The 23,154-nt window shown below is 42.6% G+C and overlaps 1 long non-coding RNA gene across 1 annotated transcript; it reads right to left on the reverse strand.

Moving 5' to 3' along the window:
• Positions 1 to 636: 636 nt before the first annotated feature.
• LOC114010391 (uncharacterized) lies at positions 637 to 2,304 on the reverse strand. The gene is made up of 3 exons (XR_003551816.2): positions 2,243 to 2,304; positions 1,733 to 1,801; positions 637 to 730 (listed from the first exon to the last, which is right to left on the reverse strand). It is a non-coding gene; the product is annotated as an uncharacterized LOC114010391 (long non-coding RNA).
• Positions 2,305 to 23,154: the final 20,850 nt, after the last annotated feature.

A 23,154-nucleotide genomic window follows, 5' to 3' on the forward strand; every position in this document is an offset into this window, starting at 1 on the left:
TTTCTCATGTTTCTTTCTCTTGCATCCAGAAATGACTATTCTCATTTAGAAACTAATGGGATGTGGTTACTGCGCTGTTCTGCACTGCTTTTGTGACTGACGACTCAAAAATGCTTTCATGATTTTTCCCTTATCACTAACATATTGTGTAGGACCCTGCTGCAGCAATATTGCCTGCTATAGTGTGCTGGCTTAATGACTGTCTGGGGCTAGCACAAACGGGCTGTTTGGGTCCCTATCAGAGCAGCGACAGAACGCTGGGCTGTTCCTCCCATTAACTGGTTACATCCATGATCAGATTGTCAGAATCACTGATCTGAGTAGATTTCACTTTCCGTGAGAGCATTCATTAAATAGGCATTCACTGGACAAAGTCTTGCAGTCTTTAATCAAGCATTACTCCCAAGAAGAGCGACGGCAATCAGCCTTTGACCTAAGCCACTGATCTAAGGCTCAGTGAAAATCAGAGCACTCTTTCATTGTTTTCTTATTAATAGATCCCCCTTTGTTTGGAACACGAGAGTTTGTCTCTCTCATCCCAACAGCTGCATAACGGGGCCCTTATTTCCCTTGGGAATCATTTAAAATGGTGTAACATGCCACTGAGAACAAATAACCTAGGAAAAGTGCTGTAGACAACATTTTAATGAGCTTTATCAGATGATGGAAAATACAATGTTTTCCTGTGCAGCCATGGGGGGAACCATGAATCTTGATCTTGACAGTGGCTCTGCAAGAGAATGAAGGCAAAACTGAGAAAAGATAAAGTTTTTCAGTGTCAGCTTTCACCCTTGAAAACCAGAATCTCTCTCTTATTTGGTCTGTATAAAAACTGTCTACGTCTACAGATATTTCTGGTGTTCTTCCTTGTAATATCTAATTCTATAAGAAATTGTTGTTTTGAGCCATATGGACAGACATGTCAGCGACTGTATCACAAACAATGTATTGATTTTTGCTGCCATGTACTTCATAAGAAAATCACTTTTAATGAAATATTGTCCAAAAAGGTCTCCTAAAAACGACAGTAAACTAAAAAAAATCCCTTTGATATTTAACCCAAAAGGTATTTTCTCACTCAGGCATATTCAATTTTCTTAATCAAAGGTATAAAGGATGGAAAGGGAGGTCTTAAACTGCATCTGAGAGTATTTATTGCTTTTTATCTCTAAGCAAAGGGCAGATCATTAAATCAACTAGAATTCAGTTTAAGACCTCCCTTTCCGTCCTTTATACAACTGAATTTGAGAGTATTTATTGCTTTTTATCTCTAAGCAAAGGGCAGAACATTAAATCAGCTAGAAGAAGGGTGAGGTTGGATCTCAGGAGGCTGCTTTACAGCTCTTTGCATTTCTGGAGACTCACTGGATCCAGGGAGGTATCTCCCCACTAGTTGTGAAGCCTTCCCCTGCACGTTAATGCTTGCCCAGCTTTGCTGCCCACTGATGTTTCAAACTACCTCCCGTGCTACTGTGAATCATTGCAGAGTTTATGAGCTCTGGAAAAACCTTCAGGAGAAAAATCAGGTAAAGCAAATTGATAGTTGTTTATTATCATCATACCAAGAAAAAGCAACCAATTGTTTTTCTAGATTAAAAACATATGGAAATGACAATGTGATTTAGTGCCATTCTATGTCCACCTCACGCGAGATCTGTCTCCTAGCCTGACCCCACCTCTCTTATCATAAGAAAAAGCACAAAGTATTTACTGTAAAAAGAAGATAAATTACCTTAAATGGACAGCAGATTTCCCTGCTGGTAATTCCCAAGTGGAATAAAGCCAGGCAATGTTGACAGTCCTGTGGTGTTGGGAAGGGAAGGGAAGGGAAGGGAAGGGAAGGGAAGGGAAGGGAAGGGAAGGGAAGGGAAGGGAAGGGAAGGGAAGGGAAGGGAAGGGAAGGGAAGGGAAGGGAAGGGAAGGGAAGGGAAGGGAAGGGAAGGGAAGGGAAGGGAAGGGAAGGGAAGGGAAGGGAAGGGAAGGGAAGGGAAGGGAAGGGAAGGGAAGGGAAGGGAAGGGAAGGGAAGGGAAGGGAAGGGAAGGGAAGGGAAGTTCACAATATTTTAAGTGGAAATTCTATAATTCCAATTTTCAAACGTAAATAGAACAGGCAGTATGTACTTTGTATCTATTATACTGCTTCAGCTGACTTTTTTTCTAAGGGTATGCTAGGATGCACTCCGTAAGTTACCAAAAATCAATATGCTACAAGGGAAAATAAACAGAAGTTGTAATTCCTTACCTAACATCAGAACAATGAACCTCAGGTAAGGACGAAATAAACAGGCCACTTAGAAGTTCCTGTAAGATTTGGAAAGACAAACCCTTTGTTTATTAACTAGTAATAGTAAAGTCTGCATCTCTCAGCATACCTGCTGACAGATTTATTTCTGAGTGTAACTGGGAGGATGTATTTTTAGAAAAGGGTAGTATATTTTTCTTGTAATTTGAAAGTTCAGCAGGAAGAAATAACTCAGCCTTGAAAAAAAAATCCTAGGGCAGTGCTGTAGTTTTATGAGCACTAGATTTTACCAAGATTAGTGTTCAGCAAAAGTTAAAAAAAGAAAGGTTTGCTTTTTAAAGAAAGGAATTGCCTTAAAAAAAAATAATTGCTATTCTATTAAAGTTCCTGCAATCAGACTAGCAAAACAGGAGGTCTAGAGGCATACTGGGAGAGGGGTATTTTGCTCCCAGAGGAGAAAAGATTTTTAGTATCATTCAGACATTTGCATTCTTCTGTGATGTTGAGATCCCTTATCTAAAATGTGCTTCAGTTTTGTGTCATGCTTAGCAAATACAGAAAGATCCAAACTCAAACTTTTCATCTAAAAATGACTTTTTATAGTAAGGACATGAGATCCCAGCCCATGGATGCACACTGGGGCTGACTGGCTGGTATCTCCATGGTAGAGCTTGAGTGTGACCGTGTCTTACCAGTAGCTACTCCATCACAGCATTTGTGCCAAGTGGTTGGAGAAACCTGGTGGTAATATGGCAGCCTTCACCCAACCGGAGAGTTAAATTCAAAATTTGAAGGCCAAATATCTCATCCTGAAGTTCAACAAAGAGAACTAATACAGTACATAGTAAACAAATACAACATGGTTTGCAACTGGTCTCCCACTTCCAAAAGATTACAGAGAATATTAGGGTTTTGAGTAAACAAATTTCTCCATGGAAAAACAGGTGGCCACCATGGAAAACGTTCATGCCGTTAAAAAACAAAAACACATTTTGACCATAAATATTTTCTATTTTGAAATATTGTTACAATATTCCATTAGTTGCAGGAGGTGAAATTCAGCTTTTTTCCATCCAGGCTCTTTGTGGTCTGGACTTCATCACAGGACATCACGCTGGATGCACCGGAGAGCTCAGGAAGGGGAGAGGTAACGCATCATGCAAGGTGGGATGTGGCAAGAGACTCTGCCCATGAGAGGAATGGGATGGGGAAGCAAGGATCCTGCTACGTCTGGTGGGAGCTAAGCAGAGGCAATTCAGAATTTATGATCTGGCTGAAAAGATTTTGATCGACTAGTAAAGGTTTTGAAACACCCTCAAGATCTTCTCTTTAACACAGTTGGCTGATACAGCCTTGAAATCGAATGGCTTTGCTGGAACAGAAGGCGGCTGGGAGACCGCACAGCCTTCAGGACTTAGGGGCGGGATGGGGGAGCACACCTGGAAAAGCACCGTAAGTCACCTTCTCCGTATCTTGAAACAGCGCTAAGAGTGTGGTCCAGCAGACAGGCAAGCTGCAAGACTGGGGATCTCATGACCTTGTTTTGCATTTGCAGCAACAGCTACGCATGTTGTAAGATGCTTTGAAAGCTAGCAATAACCATGTATAAGTGCTATTTCCTTACATTGTTGAATGCTTATTTTCTGTTTCAGACAGGCAGAGAACAGGTGGAGGCAGCTGGGATCAGGAGTGGCATTACAATGTTCTTTGTGTTTATGTTGTAAATGAATTTTTCAAACTCAGCTTTAACAAGAGGAATCGCACTTTAATCCTAAAAACAAAGAATAAAAGTGTGCTGTGAATGTTTATGTATTTTCAAGTAGAGTAACGAACATTTTTATTGAACTGAAGACATTAAACTGGGAGGGAGAAAAGGCCCAAGTTTAGATCTAGATATAGTTAAGTATTGCATAATCCTCCTTTACACGACTTAGGCACTGCAATGTATCTCTTACCTATCTGTAACATAAATCTTATGAACCTAAAGCAATCCTGAAGTAAACCTACCTCTCAGGATAACGTCAGGTATATTTCTTATAGGCTGTAGGTTGAGTGGCTTTAATTACTACCCAGTGGAAAATCCTATGGATCTGAAATAACATCTTTGCCTTTTAAAAAATGCACTCACACTCCAGCAAAACACTCAATGTATCGGCCCAATGACATGAGACATCCAATTGCACTAAAGCCACCGATGTTGCAGAAAAGCTTACCTGTTCCTCTTCCTTTTCCCTTTGTCTCGTCACTATCCACCTTGCCCTGTCAGATTTTGACCTTCAGGCAGTGAATATGTATTTCATTTCTTTGACAGCAAATTTTATCCTTCTGTAGAGCTCATAGTTACCTGAAATTTCTGCTCAGTCTCTGAAATTCAAATGGCCATATGTGTTTAAGAAAGGCCAATTCAAACATAACCTTTGGCTCAGCTTCATTAAAGAGCTGCAAATTTACTAATTTACTACAAATTATATTAATACTCCTGAAACTCTTTTTTTTTGGTGTGAAAAATATTCACCAAATGTCCTACTTTTTATTGCTTGACTACGTATGGATGAGCTGCTTACACCTTACTTGTCCTGATTATGGAAATGTTCATGTTTATCACAACCAAACCCTATTTCTTACCTCCAGACAGAACTGGGGGGAAGAGAAGGGGTTGTTTGCTGGTTGCACTTAGCTGAGGGAAAGGTAGAAAGAAAAGAGGAGGAGACAATGGAGCAGAAGTAGAATAAAGTGAAGGGAAATAAATAAAAGAGGAGAAAAAGATCCATCTTTGGTGCTGCAGTTTTATAACCTGGCCTAACCATCAGCCTATGGAACGGCATTTGAGGATTATTCATCCCTGCTGAGAGCTGGGAGGATGATAAAACAATAGGAAAATAACAAGCAGACACTCGCCAGAGATATTTTTTCCATTTGTAGTGAGGTTAGAAACAAATAATCAAAACAAAATCCAGTGCAACTTTTGCTTTTTCCACAAAGTTTTCCCTGCCAAAAGACTTAATGTGACATGGATCTTGTAAGGCTGCCAGCCTGGATCAGCCACCAGGCTGCCGTGACAGCTCCCACCAGGGGAGACCCATGCTGTGGGCACACAGGGGCTGCAACACAGTGTCTTCTCCCAGGCTGTCTGGTGCTCCCCACATCTGCCACGAAGCCACTTTCCCTGTTTATTGTGAGACCTTGCTGTCACCATCGACAACTGCTGTCAGCGTCCCCAGACCTTGGACCTAGGCTGCATTCAGTCCTGCACTGACCCATTGAGAGTCAGCCCACCCACAACAACTACCTGAACACCTCCATTAAGGAACTTTACAAGGGTTACAAACCTTCAAGATCGCACAGGACAAGTACAGATCTAGGAAAAAGAGGAAATGCCTACACACTGTTGCTCCCTGCTCCCCGGAGCACAGCAGATGCCCTGTCTACCTGCCACAATTTCCATGTGCTCCTGAACAGAGACCGTGTTCCTACCAGATAAAGTTATCCTTATGGCTTTGGTGTAACCACCAGATTAAAGAACAAATCTGGTTTTTGGTAAGAAATCATAAAGTAACCTTTAAACCCATGGTATTTACATTGTAAAATCACTTATATATGTCACAAGACAAACACCTCAGAGCAAAGGCATGATCCTGATTGCAGAGTAAAAACTAAGCAGACCACAGCTTAGCCCTGGGCGTCTTACCGACTGCAGAGTCCATCATGCTCCATTGTGCAGGTGGCAAAATTTTGCAAAAGGCAGAATCTGGGACAGTCTGAATCTGGAGGTGGCCATATAATGGATCACTGTATTTAATCACAAGAACACAGCTATAGCTTAGGTTGTGGAAAGCAACCACTCCACAACAGTGATGCTTAGACACCACAGTACACAAGACTGCGGCCCTGATCCAGCAGTGCAGTAAGTGTAACCCAGGTGTTCCCAAGTTGTGGATTTCCACAATTCATTTGCACTCTCAGAGGTAAGTAGAGGGAGAGAAGCAGAGGGCAAAGTAACAGGGTCTCTATTTGAGATTGGAGACATCTTCGTTAGCACCATTATGATGAAAAAGCTAATTATCACAATAAAGAGTATATCTTGAAGTTGGATTTTTGTTTTAACAGGTGAGATTAACATTTCCTGGGTATTTGAGCTACGTAAGCTTAGGTGCTCTAAAGTTATTGTAAATTAGATGAAACAATTGCAAATGTGGTTCAGTGTCCTGTTTCAAATCAGATGAACATGCTTGCAGCCTTTTGTTGCTCAATTTACTAATCTAGAAAAAAGTATAGATAATCCTTTAAAAAGTACATGTGCATATACTGCATTTATCTTGATATAGTTGCCCATGGAATACTCTGCAATATAAAATTACCGTGAATAATCTTCATATTTGCAGTTCTCTTAGACTTATTAATGCCTATACCGAACACAAATGCAAACAACTAGCTTTCAGAAGACTTTCCCACCAGGGTATATGAAAAAAAAGTAGGTTGGTTTGATTGATTGCTCTTGTCGTTGCACTTAAAGATGTGGAACTGAGCTTACTTAACAAATTTGATAAGCAAGATGTGACACTGAAAGTTTTTCTCCTCCATAACTGGTATGAACTCAGAGAGACAACAAAGATATTAATAAAACTATGCAACATAATCCACACAGTGTTCTTTCTTTTCTGGTCTCCTGCAGCAGAGCATGGTATGTCTCCAGCCTAGGAGTTTCTGTAAATCAAATGATCCTTGTAACTGCAAGCAATCCTTTTGCTTAAATTGCTGTCAATGTGATCTGCAAGGTGTAGGATGGAAAGCAGAAATGTAGCTGTACTGCATTTGCACTGCACTCCAAACTGAGAGAGAATGGAAAAATTAAGAGCAGACTGGAAAAATAAAATCCCTGTTTCTAAACAATAAGAGCTGCAAGATATCCACTGTTTTGGTTAATATTTTTTTCCATTTTAAAAAAAGCCTATTTGTTTTAAGGTGTATTTATAGAAGGCATTCTCTTATTTTGCATTTTACTATGCCTCTGATTTTAATTGATGCACTCCTGTGGCAACAGGCAGGGAAAAGCGGCAATTCAGAGGGGGGGTTGTGCTGAAGGGCGTTGGGTAGGTGACCAGACCACTTCCCACGCAGACCTGCGAGCTGCGGCAGGGCTGGAGACAGGCTGTGCATGGGTGTCTCCAGCTGTTCTGTCCTGGCACTGCAGACTGCTGCTCCCCCGGCAATCTGTACATTAAAGCCTGAACTTTCATGGAGCAGGAATAGCCCCCAGCTATAGATTGAGAGAGACTCTTGACTTTGTGAAATGTCACACATTTGTTGCCTCAAAAATTTGCACCAACAGATGGAAAATGTGGGAAATCTTCCTAACCTAATGAGCCCCATCTTCTTATCCAGGAAAGCTGGCTACTTACTTGCAGGGTATAACAATCCAGTTATAAAAGACCATATTTTTCCATCTTCAGAATTACTGAGCTCCCATGAGGCCTCGGGATGTTTTCATAATTATTTCCAGTTTCTAAAATTCCTTGTAAATACAGACTCCTCAGCCCCACCGATATGAATAGATCCAACAGGGCTTGAACAGTGGTACGCATCTGTTCCGCCTGCCCACCTCAGCTGCCCGGTGCGATTTTGGCCCCAGCCATCAGGTCCCCTCATGGGCAATGCCTGGGTGCCTTTGGGGGACTGTTCCCAGGATAACATGCAGGGGAAAAACTGCTCCGTTCGAGGGGGACAGCTGAACTGCCAGGGCTCTGGCTGTGCCTGCCGTGCTGCGCAGGCTGCCCTGGGGCTGGAAGGGCAATGCCTGGCGGTTCTGCTTATCGGCACAGACACAGCCCATCGAGCCAGTGTGGTTCCCAATGACCACAGTATCTTCTATGGGCTTTGTTATTTCAGTCTAAAATGTCCAAAAAAATTCTGATGGCTGTGCTGCAGCCCAGCAACATGCTGAGTGGTTTTATGGCGTGTAATGAAGGGCAGACGCTGCATGTCCTGGGCTGTGCAGGAGGGCAAGTGAGGCTGCTTGAGGGTGCAAAGGCTGCCAGGATGCTCCAGAGGGATATGCAAGCGGAGGCAGGCAAACTGCATGAGCACCATCCTTCCTGGCTACCGGGATGGGTCTCAGGAGGGAGGAGAGGCCTCCTGAATCACCTGCACACTGTGTTTCAGAGGTAAACAGGTCCTCCAAAAGAGTGGTTGGGGTGAACTCAAACTGGAGCCATGTGGGCAGCCAGGAAAGAAGGAGAGAGATGTGAACCACAGAGCTAAGCTGTCTGAAGTGTAGATGCCATCCTAAGGTGCAAGAAGCAATAATTCTGACTGATATTAGTAACATTATTTGATCCGTTGAATACAATATTAAAAAAAAATGCTGATTAATTGAATTCTCTCTATAAAACTGCCTATGTACACAGCCTCCCACAACCTCTCTTCCACATCTTCATTTAAAGACAAGAAAAGCCTCATTATCTTTGGCAGGGACTGAGTGTTTGATAAAAATGTCTGTGTGACTCAAGGCTCTTTTGATTACACTGTAAAAACTAGGAAAAAGATCCAGACAGAGCTAGGTGATTGGGCAAAGGGGTTTCAAAGAAAGGGAAAGAAATCTGGGGAAAAAAAAAAAAAAAAAAAAAAAAAAGAAACTAGGAAAAAATTGAGAAGCTAAGGCAAATCTGTTCTCCACAAAGCTGACCATCTGGAACATGTTACTGAAGAAGAGATGTGGGATCACATAGATTGTTTCTGGAAAAGGAGGGGCTTGAGGGGCATGGAAAAAAACCCAACATGGTTGAATTAAGAGCCAGCCACAAACACTGAGCCAGATGTTTTTTTCTCTTCTTATAATGATGTATGTTCTCATCTTTCTATATCTCTGCTAATCGCTTTAACACAGGAGAAGTACATGGAGCAAGATGTTAAGGAGGAAACAGAGGGACCTGGATAAGATGAAAAGAACTTAACTTCTCTCGTATGCCGCTCTGTACTATAAACTGAAATTCAAAACATGGATGTCTCTCTTATGCAATACTACATCTGTTGCTGTTCTGAAGTCTTTGGGCACAGAAACTCTTTCCAGACAGTGCAGAGCAATCATTTGGGTGTTTTGACAGGTTTCCAGCTGTAAGCCGTATATTTGTTTTATAGCAAATTTTAGGTTAGTTCCTAGAATTTAAAACATATTCAATCTGCTTTTGTTTTACAATCTGTAAACACTTTTAGAGTTCTATTCTTTATTTGATGATAGATAGGCACAACACAGCTGTTCTCCAGTGGCCTGTATTTTCAGTGTAACCTTATTCTTTCCTACACGCACTGTTCAGAGTTCCAAATATGCTGGAAGAACAAGGGCCAAAATATCAGCAGGCCAAAAGTGCACTGAAATGAACAGAGAAGGTGAATGATTTTTAATTTATATCCGCAAGACGGTGACACTGACTGTCTTTCATGGTACCCAGGGCCATGGCTTGGGTACAGCTGGTACAGAATTATGTTTCTATGGCTGCTCAGCAGAAGATACTCAAGGTAGTGTAAGGGGTAAAACCAAAACTGGGATATCAACACAAAGCCTGTTGAACAACTGCATGTAATTTCTCAGAAATGCCAATTAATGCAGGTCAAGCATTGCATCAACATAATTATAACTGCTCCTAGTAGCCAAGGCAGCTCATTCAGAGCTGGTGTCTCAGCATGGCACTTCCCAGTGTCACATAATCCCCCCATGAGAAGAGCCGAAGGGAGCAAGAGCCCTGTGATTGTATGAAAAGCATTGGTGCAATTGCCCAGCTAAAGTTAAATTTTTCTGCCTGCACAGCCATGTCGGAAGGCCAGATCGGTGCCTCTGTTTAATGATGCCCTCTGCTGCGCCCTGAACTCTCATTCAGCAGGGTACACGATGACCTTTCCACTAGCAATAAAAGAGTCAGTTTCTACTTGGACTTCAGTTTATATTTCAAATGCTGTGATAAAATGATCCCCCAGCACTAAGGAATGAAATGTGCCACTATAATGAACACCACAGGCCCCAAGAATTAGGCTGGCACCCAAGCTTCATTACAAACGCTTGCATATAATCTTCCTCTTAGAGAAACCACACTGACAAACTGTAACTCTGCCCTTTGGATGTGCCTGGCTCACGTTCCGCTCTGTAAACACTGCACATTCACAAATCAACCCCATGCTCCTGCAGAATAAGCAACAGCCATGAGTCCAAATTCACCTCCTGACAGGTTGCTGCAAACACAGTGAATTCTTTCCTTGGTGCCAAGTCATTCTTCAAGGAAAATAATTTGTTTCCAGAAAGCGTTTCCCCCCCTTACTTACAAAGCTTCAAGACGGGAAATCCTGTCAGCAGTGAGCTTGACGAGCGTTTCTTTTTTACATACTCGTATTAATAACTTGATCCTTCTCAGAAGCTACTTCACTGTTCAAAACAAGCTGCCCACATGCACAGGGATAGCTCTGCAGATGCTGCACAGCACCTTCCCTCCATCCTTTTGGGAATCTTAAATTCCTGCCCCCAGACCAGGTGGCTCAGCCTTTTGTGAACTTCAGTTGGGAAAGAAATGGCCAGGTATACCATTTCAGGTCCTTCCCCTTCTGCTGTCAACTTTCCTTACCCCTTTGACACCTTCCAGTTAACTCTCCTGGGATACATGGGGCAGGGAATAGCCATCCCCTTAGCTTTTTTGCACCTGGAAACTCACCTGAGGCAGGGCTAGCGGAGCAGTACCGGGTTGGGGGGTGGGGTGGGCAGAGCAGCAGGAAACAGGGAGCACCACGCATTAATTTTTATTGTTGTTGTTGTCATTATGGTGGACCAAGAGACCACTGCTGTTTAAACACAGAACACAAAATGGTTGCTTCCCCCAAAAGTCTGCCCTGTAAATATAAATATTTGGCATAAATGCAGCCTGGACAGGAGATGATATGTAGGGAAAGAGTCCCTCCTGGGCAGTGCTGTGAGTGAGGATCTAATTGATACCAGAGGAGAAAGCAAGCAGGCTGCACAAGGGAGTGCTGCGTGGGCAGACAACAGCAGCATTGTGGACAGGCACAATGTGTGTGAAAGACAGAGAGGTGACTTTTGCAAGAAGATTTTGGTGCTAGAAGCAAGAGAGTTGTAACCTTCTTGATCCCAGCTGTGCATTGGGAAAAAAAGAGCTATTTATATTCTTTACAAATAAACAGGGCTGCATCAAAGAAAATACTGGACCTACCACCAGTTTCTTCTCCTAACCTCCAAGACCCCGGACTGTAGCTCAACAGGGTGACCTTATTCCTCCAAGTAATCCTAGAAAAAGTGAAGAATGTCTTTGTATCAAAACATGTCCTAGTAAATTATATGAACTATAGGCATTATTAGGCTGCTCAAGGCAAGCTGGGATTTAGAAAATAGCTTCCCACAGGCACTGATCCAAGGCCTGTTGAAGTCGATGGGAGTCCTTCCTCTGACTGCAGTGGGATTAGGGGGAGGCCTCCCACCCATCCCATCAAGGCTCCTATACAACTGACAACAAGTTGAAAGGATCCACCCTGCACAGATGGTCAGCTTGTGCCACAGAGGAGGTTCCATCAGAAGCTCCCTTCAAAGACCTGGAGAAAAGGGCTGATGTGTTAGATGTGTGGCATATGGAAACACAGGAGGCCACCTACTGAAATACAGAATCTCAGAAGAGAAAGTTTTTACACATCTAACAAGATATTTCTAGCACTTCAAGAGTTAAAGAGTTTCTATAAACTTGCACGAAACTCACTTTGACTGCTTGACAAAGGACTCACCCTTGCAGAAAAAATCAGAAACTAAAGAAGCTGCCACTTACTGCACTTCTTTCTGTATGTTGCATTCAAGGCACTTGCACTAATAAAAGGTGACTTCTCTCATGTCTCCTCCTCCTTGCAGAATACCCCTCAGCCACATGGAAATTTTTGCAAACTTTGGCACTGTCTGCACTCTAGCAAGTCATGCTGGCAAAAACAACCAGGCAGAATTAATGAGAGTAGTTAGCTTGCAAAACAGTGCAGTATGTCAGCAGCAACAAAGGAAGAAGAGCCATCCGGATAGTCCTGCACACGATTAATCGAGAAGAATAAAACTGGTCTGCTGGTGAAGTAGTTTACAGCTAAAAGTTTTAACTTTTATCATGGTAATAGTCCAATTTGTAAATTCACTGCAAAAAGATACCACAATCATGGCTGCAAGGAATTACTCTAGAGTAGAGAACTCTTGCACTGATTAATAAAGAACAAGATTTTGAAGTAGAAGGGCACGGGACTGTGCTCTGTAATTGCAACATCTTCTGGTACGTGCTTATAAAAATGCATAAATTCTGTAAATTATCTTAAAGAAGATCAAGAAAAGCCATACATTACTGCCTTATGTTGGCAATAAAACACTCCCACAAGTACTGGAGCAAAAGATAATCCAGCAGCTCATGCCACTGCATGGGGCAGCAGCCATACCAGGGAACACGGTGAAGGCAGTTTGCCCTTTCTAAACAGTTTCAACTCACCCCAGCATACACAGGCTGTTGTTTTTTCTAATGCGAAGCATCATTGCATATCATGCCTGTGACCACTTTAGCAATGTGGATAGAAGAAATTCCGATTTAAGAACCCATGTTGGGCAACGACTGATGACATCCCTCTGGGCAGACAGGCACAGGACAGCGTGTGTCCGCTGTGCAATGGGGACACCCCCAGAGCTAACTCAGGGTCCTTCTTTCTTTTTTTGTCTAAATCCCCATGTAGCACCTAAGAAAAAAATCAGAGAGATACCAAACATTTCACTTCAGTTGTTCATTTACATACCTACTAGCTAGAAAATTGTCATGCCTGAATGAAAGCCATGTGTTTGTTTGTTTTACTAAGTAACAAAGACAACTTTGCTTTCTGAGGAGTATACTTGTATATTGCTAATTATCTTTTCCATGAGTACACCAACTAAAATCTGCATGGAAAAACAGACAAAAGGATGTCATTAAAATGGGTCCCAAGAACCTTTCAAATGATTCACAGTGGTCTTGTCCTAATTAAAATTGAATGCAAAAACAAACATGCTTGCAATTTGCTAGGATAATATTGGGTATTTATGAATTTTGTCAACCTAGCCCGTATGTGAAAGAATGAAGCACATGTAGTTGAAGTTTAAGATCTTATTCAGGCAGTGTAAGATGCTTCAGTTGAATTAACTTTGTAGAGAATGATAAAAAGCATTTGATCTTACAAATCCTTACTTACAGTAGCTTGTTAACTGTTAACTAGGAAAAATCTATTTGAGAATTTCACCATGCCCCCATGACTGGAATAGGTAACATCTAATGTACATAAAGTTCATCCCTGAGTAAGCCGAAATGCTGCTTTGAGTCCCACTCTGCCTGCTCTTAGTGCTAGTATGCATACTTTCAAATTTATACAAGGAAAAGAACTGGAAAGAGATATTTCTTTTTAATGTAATGCTCCTTTATATTTGAATATGAGGAGGGGCTAACTGGAGGCTACTAAAAAGCTAGATATAGTTGATGGGCCATGGTGATGGCTGGAGAAACTGACTCATTGCATCCTTGGTACAAAAACATTGGCTTCACTCAGTAAGATGTTTAGAACAGCTGTAGACTGAGCCTACAACTAACAAGCAGTTTAAAATCAATAACCTATGGGGAAAAAATAAAACACAAATATGAACACAGACACCCAGATCCCTAGGAAACTAGTAGGGAATTTAGGCAACACTGAATTTATTGAGTAGAATACAAAATTCCCTGTTACAAATTGGATGTCCATATACCATGTGGGATGGGGTCAGGCATCTCTGAGTAGGGGGTTTCTGGGTATTTCTTAGAAGATGTCTGAACTCATCCCACAAACTGTATGGACATCTAACTTTTTATTAATAAAAAACAATGTGGAGGAAGGAGGCTGCAATCCCAAGGATCTGAGGGGATTAATTCAGGGCTGCAGGCAGGTGCTTGCACCCCTGGGCACCTAGAGAAAAGGTAGCTACATCAATTCTTTCAAAGAATGGATCAAGAGTCACTGTTTTCTTTTGAAGTGGCACCCACTTTTTACCTGTTTGACTTGTGATGAGCACTCCTTTGGGAAGCAAGAGACCAGAGCTCAAAATACCTGCCAGCTCCCAGGAAAGTGCAATAACTGCTCAAGCCGGGGAGGAGAGGAGAGACAGGGACACGAGCCCTCCTTTTGTCAAAACTGCATCCTGTTTCAGGATCGTATGATGTGGGACTTCAGAAAGAAAGGGACTCAGAAGACTTACAGAAAACATGATGGTTTTGATAAGGACGTTTGACAAGGATGAGGGAGCACTGTGGCTCCCTCTTGTGAAATTACGACTGTTGTTTATATTAAGCAGTCCCAGATAAAAGGCAGAAACAGTCCTGCAGCAACGACAAGGCGGCAGCAGCCCTGATGGCACTTTGTGCTGTCATGTCCTTTGCCACGAGCACGTATATTCTGCGTCTTCTGGACTGGGTGCCTCAGTGTCAGCAGCACTCTGGCTAATTTCCCTAGTCTGACCTGGCTGCAAAGGAAGCCCTGTACCTGCTGTCCTGGACTGAGAATATCTCAGCAGGCAGCCTCAGAGCTCAAGGGAAATGTCTAGGAAGAGTAAGTACTAAATTACTTCTGGATTAGTTACCTCCAGTCTGTCTAAATTCATTTCTGAATATAGCTCTCAAGGACAAATCTTGTTCCAATTTCAAGGAATGACAAACCCCCCCTGCACTCCAGTGGGCTGGGAAAGGGATGGTGTCTGTTGTCCAACCCTGGCTGAGGAAACAGCTGGGCTGTAATGGAGTACTGCATTATGAATCCCGGTGTGCTGACACAGGGGAGGGGGCACTAGTGGGCACAAGGCCATCGTCTTAAAAAAACACCGGAGAGCACTGCACTGTCCCTGCTGTGAGCCCATCAACACCAGCCTAGCAGTCTGCCTGGGCTTCCCGGGATTCCCCTGTCCCTCCTTCTGAAGGGCTCCATGGCGCAGGCCAGGACCACAACACACCACGCAAAGACAGAGCCTGCAGCTGACACCTCTCTTCCTTTTGGCACAGTGCAGACCGTTCTGCAGCAGGCAATGGCTTTACTGGTGCAGGCAGCCGCCCACCAGGTTTCTCAGCAGCTGGCAGCCAGAGGGTAGAGGTGTCCTCAAAGCCCCAGGGCTGGTGAGGGAGCATGGGGAGCTCACCTGGGTTCCAGACTCTGGGTCTCTAGCCAGTGCTCGGCTCTGCCACAGCCCCTTTTTCAGGAAGATGCAGGTTGTTCCAGAGCTAGTATCTAACTTCACCCAGGTAAAAACACTGCAGTAGATATATCCAGCACCTGTAACTCACCAGTAAGGAGCGCTGGGGCCTCAGAGCTGAGCCCTGCCCAGCGATGGAGACTGCCATGTCTGGTGGGTGGAGGTGATCAAAGCCCGACACTCTCAAGGACCAAACATCCCCCAAACATTTCGCAGCTCATACGGTTCTCTTAGGAAGAAGAAAGAAAGAACAAACTACACACAACAGACATTAATCACTTTGCACAGGCTCAACTCTGTAAAAGCAGTCAGGATTGGTGATACTGACTGCTAGATGCTGATTTTTAGGTACTCATGGTCTAAAAAGGAGATGTCGCTGTTCCCTTGTATATAATTTCTATTATAGGAGGCTCAGGAATTAACTCAAACTATTTTTGCAATTCAAATCTTAACCTATAGTTTCCAGTGTCAGCAGCAGAAGAAAACAACTGTACGGGCATCCTGCTATTCAAATAGCCACAGCAAGCTGCAGCGCTTTGTGTCCTGACATAGGCAAGCCTGTCTGTCACCAGGAAAAAAGGGCCTATACATGCATATGGGAAGAAATAACTGTTGGATTACCAGCAAACTGGACTAGCCACTTTTTTTTGGTCACTAGTTGTCACTGATTGTCACAGTCTGCTTCAACTGACATTAGCACTCCAGATAGTATGTGATACTACAAAAGTCCACAGTCAGACGTTTCGTTTATTTCCCCACTTCTTTTTGTAGCATCCAGTTTTCTAGCCATGAACGCTACACCAATTACACAGCAGTCGGCTTCCTTCCGCAGAACACTTTGATATGTATATAAATAACTCCGTCAGTGAGGCTGCCATTGCTTTGATCCACCGCCACCACGGAAGCTACTGCAGCTTATCAAAAAGAATCAAAACTTCTTTCCTGTGCTCGCAAAACTGCCCAAGCGACCTGCGCCCACCGCCACCACAGCTGAATTTTCATTCCTCTGCAGGCTCCCCCCCACCCCAGGGGGAGCGCAAGGGGGAGCGCAAGGGGGAGCGCAAGGGGGAGCGCAAGGGGGAGCGCAAGGGGGAGCGCAGGCGCTGGCTGAGCAGATGCTGCCCCCTGTCTGGCTTCTCGTTTCCTGGCCCCAGCCGAGCTCTGGTCAAGGCAAGGGAAATCGCTCACAGGTTTTGCCTCTCCTGGCGTGATCACAACCAGAGAAGGATATCCAACAATAACCTAGTGGTGAAGGACAGGAAAAAAAATAGTAATTTGCCTGGGAAAATAATTTTCCTAGGCACCAGATAGCCACTTTGATTAAACAGTTATCCAAACTGCTCAGCATCACTTAAAAAGGGGAGGAAGGACCTTTAGGGACATGGTTTAGTGGGCAGTCTTGGGTTAACGATTGGACTTGATGATCTTAAAGGTCCTTTCCAACCTAAATGATTCTCTGATTCTATGACCTAAGTCCATGTCACAAGACAGTGGCAACTTCAGATTATCCCTGATCTTTTTGGGATGCACTACAGTGACTTTATGTTAGTTTATTGATTTTTTTTTTTGCATGTGCTGTTTTGAATTACAACCTTTCCAAAGTCTGTAGCATCCTGTGATACTCACTACTGGAGCCTGCAGCTTGTGGAAGAAATTGTACCCAAGGTGAATGAGCTGCAATGAGGTTTCTTCACTGATTTGCTTTTTACAGCTGTAAAAATCAACATGGCAAATCCCACTGTTTTACTTCCAGGGGCTGCTAAATTTCCAAAATGAATGAGGCCTCCATCCCAAAAACTCCAGTCAAAGTCAATCTTAAATGATGTCAACAGATCTTAGAGAATCAGGAGTACTTGTGTATGTGTTTTCATATTTCTACATGAAATAAAATATCTTCCTATATACCCCCCTTTCCATATTGCTGAACTCTGCCAGAGGTGTCAAGGCACCCCAGAGGAGAAGCTTCCCAACATGACACTCCGAAGAGCTGAAGCAGGATATATGAGCAACTTCAAGGCATTTTAAAAGAGGTTTTAAATTTATAAAAATTGACATTTTCCAATACAGTTTGAGAAATTAGCACTTTCCAGTGGAAAATGATCATGCTGGTCAACTTCTGAGTAGCACTACCACTGTTCCAGCTTGCCATTCACCATGAGACATTGCCAGCAGGACTTGAAGTTAATGGTTCTGCTGACGGTTTTAGCCTGTTTAGATAACAAACACAGCTAAGATCTCTGCCAAAATAGCAGGTAGGCAGCCAAGGAGTTTGTTTTTGAATGGAGAGCTTTTTCCTAGACTTGCTGGTGACCAGGTAGGACTCTGACCCTGCCGTGGCTGACAGGACAGATGAGTCACCCACTGGACCTCACTGCTCATGCACTGGTGACCCAGGCAGGCATAGTGACTGTCATGTGCATACTTGGACATGCCCATTAGGTTTCATCTCAACATCAGAAAGAAATTTTTTCCAGTGAGGATGACCATTCACTGAACAATGTCCCCAGGGATGTGGTAGCATCCCCGTCACTGGAGGTTTTCAAGATGCAATCGGACAGAGTGGTAGCTAATCTCATCTAAGATCGCTTTTCCATGAAAGGTTGGGCCAGATTACCTTCTGAGGCCCCTTCCAACCTGGGATGTTCTATGATTGTGATTTACATGCCTACGTGCCCATTGGCATATGTATAAGAAGTCCAGCACGTCCCAGGAAATGTTGGACCCCCTATTTTCTTAGCAGTTTGCTATGAAATAGCTCTTCACACAGGAGTGAAGAACATTGCTGTCCAGAACTTTGGAAGATCAGGAGAAATCTGCAGAAGCTAGTGGTGAGGGTTTTACTGAGTGTGTCAGATGAGGGCTGTCCCTTTGCCCTCCTCAGCACAGCTTCCAGATGCTGACAGGAGACATGAGGAGAGCACTAGGAAAAATATCTAAAGCCCAGAGATCCCCCATGGTAATGGAGAGTCTGCTCAGCACTCCTGCAGGGTGCTGGGGCCCTGCAAGGCAGTAACTCTGAATTGACAGGTACATGTTAGAAAGAATTAGATCTGACTTTTTCACAAGCCATGACAAATTCTGTAGGAAAGATGGACCCTATTCACTAAAATGTGAATTAATGTAAATTAATGAAATTCAATACAATATAATGTTTCAGAAAGTGCCAAATTCTCACAGAAACAGGTCAACACGCTGGGATAGGCCAATCCTTGTATTAGCCTTCTAACATTTTAATAGTATTACCTTAAAACTGCTGGAAATAAATGGCTCTTCAAATAAATCATACAAAAATATTCCTGCTTATTAAATAATAAAGGTATTGCCACTAATACCATCTGCAGAACATCCACTTCAGTGACAACTAGCAACGTACAAGTGTCAAAATAATATCCAGGCTACACCAGTAAACTGACTTCTCTTACTTAGGGCTCAAGCCAAGCCATGGCACACAAAGGAAGGCTCACAGCACCTTAGGTGGACAGAAGTGTACTGCAATATAACATCCCTTTTAAATGTATAGTTAAAAAGAGGAAAAAAAAAAAAAACCTTGAGAGGACTCTTCCCTTTATGAGTGCTAACCTAAAATTATTAGGGCTGTACTGGTGCTGCACAGAAGGACTCTCAAGCATGTTAAGCAAGCACTTTGTTTTGGGTATAAAAATGGCCTGTTTGAAACAAATTTCCTAACACAAAGCTTGCAGTTTTCTTTTTGGCATACCTTTCATCCTTGTCCCACACCTTTTTTGTCATAGCTTATGTTATTTTTTTGTTCTTTATTTTGCTTCACTACATTATTTTTGTCCTTTAGAACTGTTTTCACTACAAAGAAAGAAAATGCTTTTGGAGATTAACACCTGTCCATCCCAGCTGCTAGCTGATACACTTACTGGGATTTCCCTGCTGTAAATGAAAAATTAATCTAGAATGTGTTTTGAACTTTTCATGTGCTAAGAAGGATGGAAGGACTAATGGGAGCTATCAGAGCTGCCAGCCCCTGTGAGACCTGCTGCCTAAGCTGCTAGGAGGCAGAAAATGAGGATGAAATTAAGACCTTACCCATAAAGACACAAGCCTTGCTCCCAGCAAAATGGCAATATTTACATTCAGTACTGAGTAACAAGGTTTCCAATAGTTGCCTCCAGAAATATGTTTTTAAAGATAACAAAGAGTCCATCTTTTTAAAAGCATTTGTCTAAGTAAAAAGAGCAAAGGCCAATTAATGGAAGGACCTCAGAAGGACGTGGCTGCTCAATGTGTACCATGTAAGGAAATTTTTTTCTGGGCACAAAATACTGTATTTGCTGCTCTGTGAAATGGAAGTGTGTGAGAATTCCAATCTAACCCGAGGAAAAATCCTGGAGACAAAACCCCTGTTTTTTATTTTAACGCTCTTTGATGTTAGCTGAAAAGCAAAGGCTGAGCACTCTCAAAGCTATAATGCTGAGCTGAATCTGGAGAGAGCTGTTCTTGACACAGGAGTCATTCACCTTGTGCCAGCCACAGCACATCCACACTCAGGCTTAGAAGGTGGGCAAGCTTTTCCAGGTAGCCCCTGCTAGCAGCTGGGCCAAACATTACGAGAGATGTAAGACACAGCAAGCAGAAATGCTGTTCAGATGCTGCTTTGAAGCAGTCACATGGAGGAAATCCAAAAATTGCAGACACTTTTTAAAAATTCAAAGCTGAATTCAAATGCTACAACATGGCTCCCCTGTGACTTCAGTAGCTCGGCCCCTTCCTTCCAGGAGCCAAGGACCTGAAGCGCAGCATGCTGGGCAGCACGCAAACAAAAGCAATTTTTGTTTCAGAGCATGATTATGTGCATTTCATTGCCAGCAAGAGGCCAAATTTATGTCTGTTCAGAAGGTACACGGATAGGGCAGCAAAACGAAGTGCTTCCTACATGGTGGTATCCCTCTGTCCCTACCTTTAGCACCTAGCATATTTATAAGGAAAAGCTGTGGTACCTCTGCTAAAACTACAGTTATTGCTGGGTAGGTGTGGGGTTTTTTTAGCAACGTAAAAACTGGAAAAATAAGGTTTAGAAAAATTCAGATGCACTGGCTTATTTCCAAATTTGTGCACTTGCATATAATTCAGAGGGTTTGAGACTTTTTCACCCTTGAAATAATTGAATTTCCTGGGCTACAACAATCTCATAAAGCCAGACTGTTACTGAGCTGGAACCTGCTGAATAAAACCTGAAAAGCACACACACCCACCCCAGGAACTCGATTCTCTACCTGTATTCTGGCAGGCAGTAGAGCATCCTATCAGTAAATTTAACAAATTACTTTGCTTTCTCACAGGTGAACCCGATTCCCATAAGGTATCCAGAGGAAGACTGATCTTACTGACCATATTTAGCAACGTTATAATTTTTAGATAGCTCAGATCAGAAGTCCATTTAATGCAAAATGTGAAGATAACCATCAGAGTCTGATTTACTAGCCCAGTTGGAGCCATCTCAAATTCCCTTTCCAGAGGCAGGCTCTGTGGCAGGGAAGCTGTGTTTCTTTCTAGGCTGAGATCTGGGTTACAGACTGCACCATTCACCTGTGCAGCTCTGACTGAATTTAGCACTGGCAGCTCTGTTATTCTCAGGACAATGATAGCATAAATATCTCATAAACGGCATGGAGACAAACTAAAAGGAATATCTATGCCTGCCTTGCCATGAAGTGCTTGTTCATCCTCTCCATGGAGAAATGGGCAGGTTGGTTAGAATTTCATGCTTATCTGTTCAAATATCAATATTTCTCTCCTAAATCAGATCTGTCAGTTCACATATTTTCCACTTTATCTTGTTAGTTCTTTTCAAACTGGTCTGACTCGTTTATTCTTACTTTGAGGAACAGTATGCCTATTGAATTTTAAAAGGTGTCTTTCTGCCAGCCTTTCAGGAAGAGAAGTGTGCATTAATTACAAAACAGTGACATCAGCTTCTACAGGAAAGGCTTCTTTGGATTACTGATTGAGCCAGGAATACAACAGCCAATGAATCCATACATCATATTTATATATTTACTACATCATTCTTCCCATAATCCATCATTCTCTGCCTTCTATACCATGTCCACAGCCAACATAATACTTTTTGCAGAAAGGTACAATAAATCCATAGTTTGCAGCCAAAAAATAATTTGCCACTAAAACAACTTAGTCCCTAGTGTGCTCAGAATCTTAAAGGTATGGAAGCAATTCTAATTTCCAAATGCATTTATGAAGTCCCGCAAGTACTTCAGCTGTTTATACCCTTGTCTCTATATCATTGTCACAGAGATAACAAAGACAACAACTGATTCATTCCTTCTTGACAAGACAATCGATAGGTTGATTATAACAAAACATTTCTGTTACTATTCTTACCTTTATTTCCTTTTGCAGGTATTGAATATCCTCTTCTCTCGTTAAAAAGAGCAAACAAGTTGGCTTATTTACTTAAAGACTTGTACAGAACAAAGCTTCCCATATCTGCCTAGGTTTTTTTCTGCACTCAGTAGCACGCATGGTAGATAATGTCAATCAGATCACTCAGACTTTTATAAAACCAAGTAGAAATATGCTTTGAAAATAATAATAATAACTCTCATCCAAATGAAAAATCAAGCCTATTTGCTATTAAGAAAATCACAACAGCACTGTCATCATAATTGTGCCCCAATGACCACCAGTTAAATCCCCAAGGGAGATTAAACTTACTGGCTTGGTGACTCCTCTGGTTGCTCTGAGGCTCAGGTGACACTTCACGATTCAGTAGGGTGAAGCTACAGGATGAAGAAAGGGACTGGAAAAGTCCCTGGACCATGTTCCTGCTGCCAAGCAAGCTCATAGCGGCTGACAGATGTACACACCAATCTGCAGTGCACGGAGCTTGTGGGCCAGCCCTTGCACTTATGACTGCTCACACCTACAGGTACAGATGCACGCCTGCTCACAGCTGTACTTAGAAAGACACACACTTTCAGAAATGTCATTGCTTGTGTCTATCTGGGGTGAAAATCTGAATTTTCAGGTGGACCTAATTTTGTTTTGACTTTTCATAATTAAGTGGAGAACAGAAGTTTTGTGATTGAAAATAAATATAAGAAGAAAGAACATCAAAGATAAATGACATATAAGAAGGATCTATAAAATCCTATTAAGGTAAAAATATTGAATTTTTTAAATTTGAATGGACAGTTTTCACTTTGACAGGATCCTTCACTTCAGCCTAACATTCAGATATGATATTTTAGGGGTTGATCACACCGAACATTATTTCAGCTTTACTGAAAAGAATATTTGACTGAAAAATCACCATGAAATAAAACTGTGGGCAGACTGGGTCACTGCCATTGTGTACCGGTTCAGGACACAGAGCAGCGTTTCCTTTCAGGATTCTTGCTGTTGCCAAGCCTGCTGCTGTTAGGAGCAGCACCTCCAGCTAATGTAAAATTAATTCAGAATTAAGGGTAGTGGGGAAATTTGCTTGTATCTGCCACAGCGCCTTGCAGCCATTGGAGCTTAGGCCACGGCGCCTTGCAGCCATTGGAGCTTAGGCCACTGCTTATTTTCTAACAGGGCAGCTGTGATTAAAAGCTTTGCTGGCCTGAGGAGAGCATCTCGCTTCCCACTGCCTTGTGCTGGCTCTTCACAAACACACCTGCAGAGCACATAACCATCAGCT

The sequence above is a fragment of the Falco peregrinus genome, chromosome 3, assembly GCF_023634155.1.
Source record: "Falco peregrinus isolate bFalPer1 chromosome 3, bFalPer1.pri, whole genome shotgun sequence".
NCBI lineage: Eukaryota > Metazoa > Chordata > Aves > Falconiformes > Falconidae > Falco > Falco peregrinus.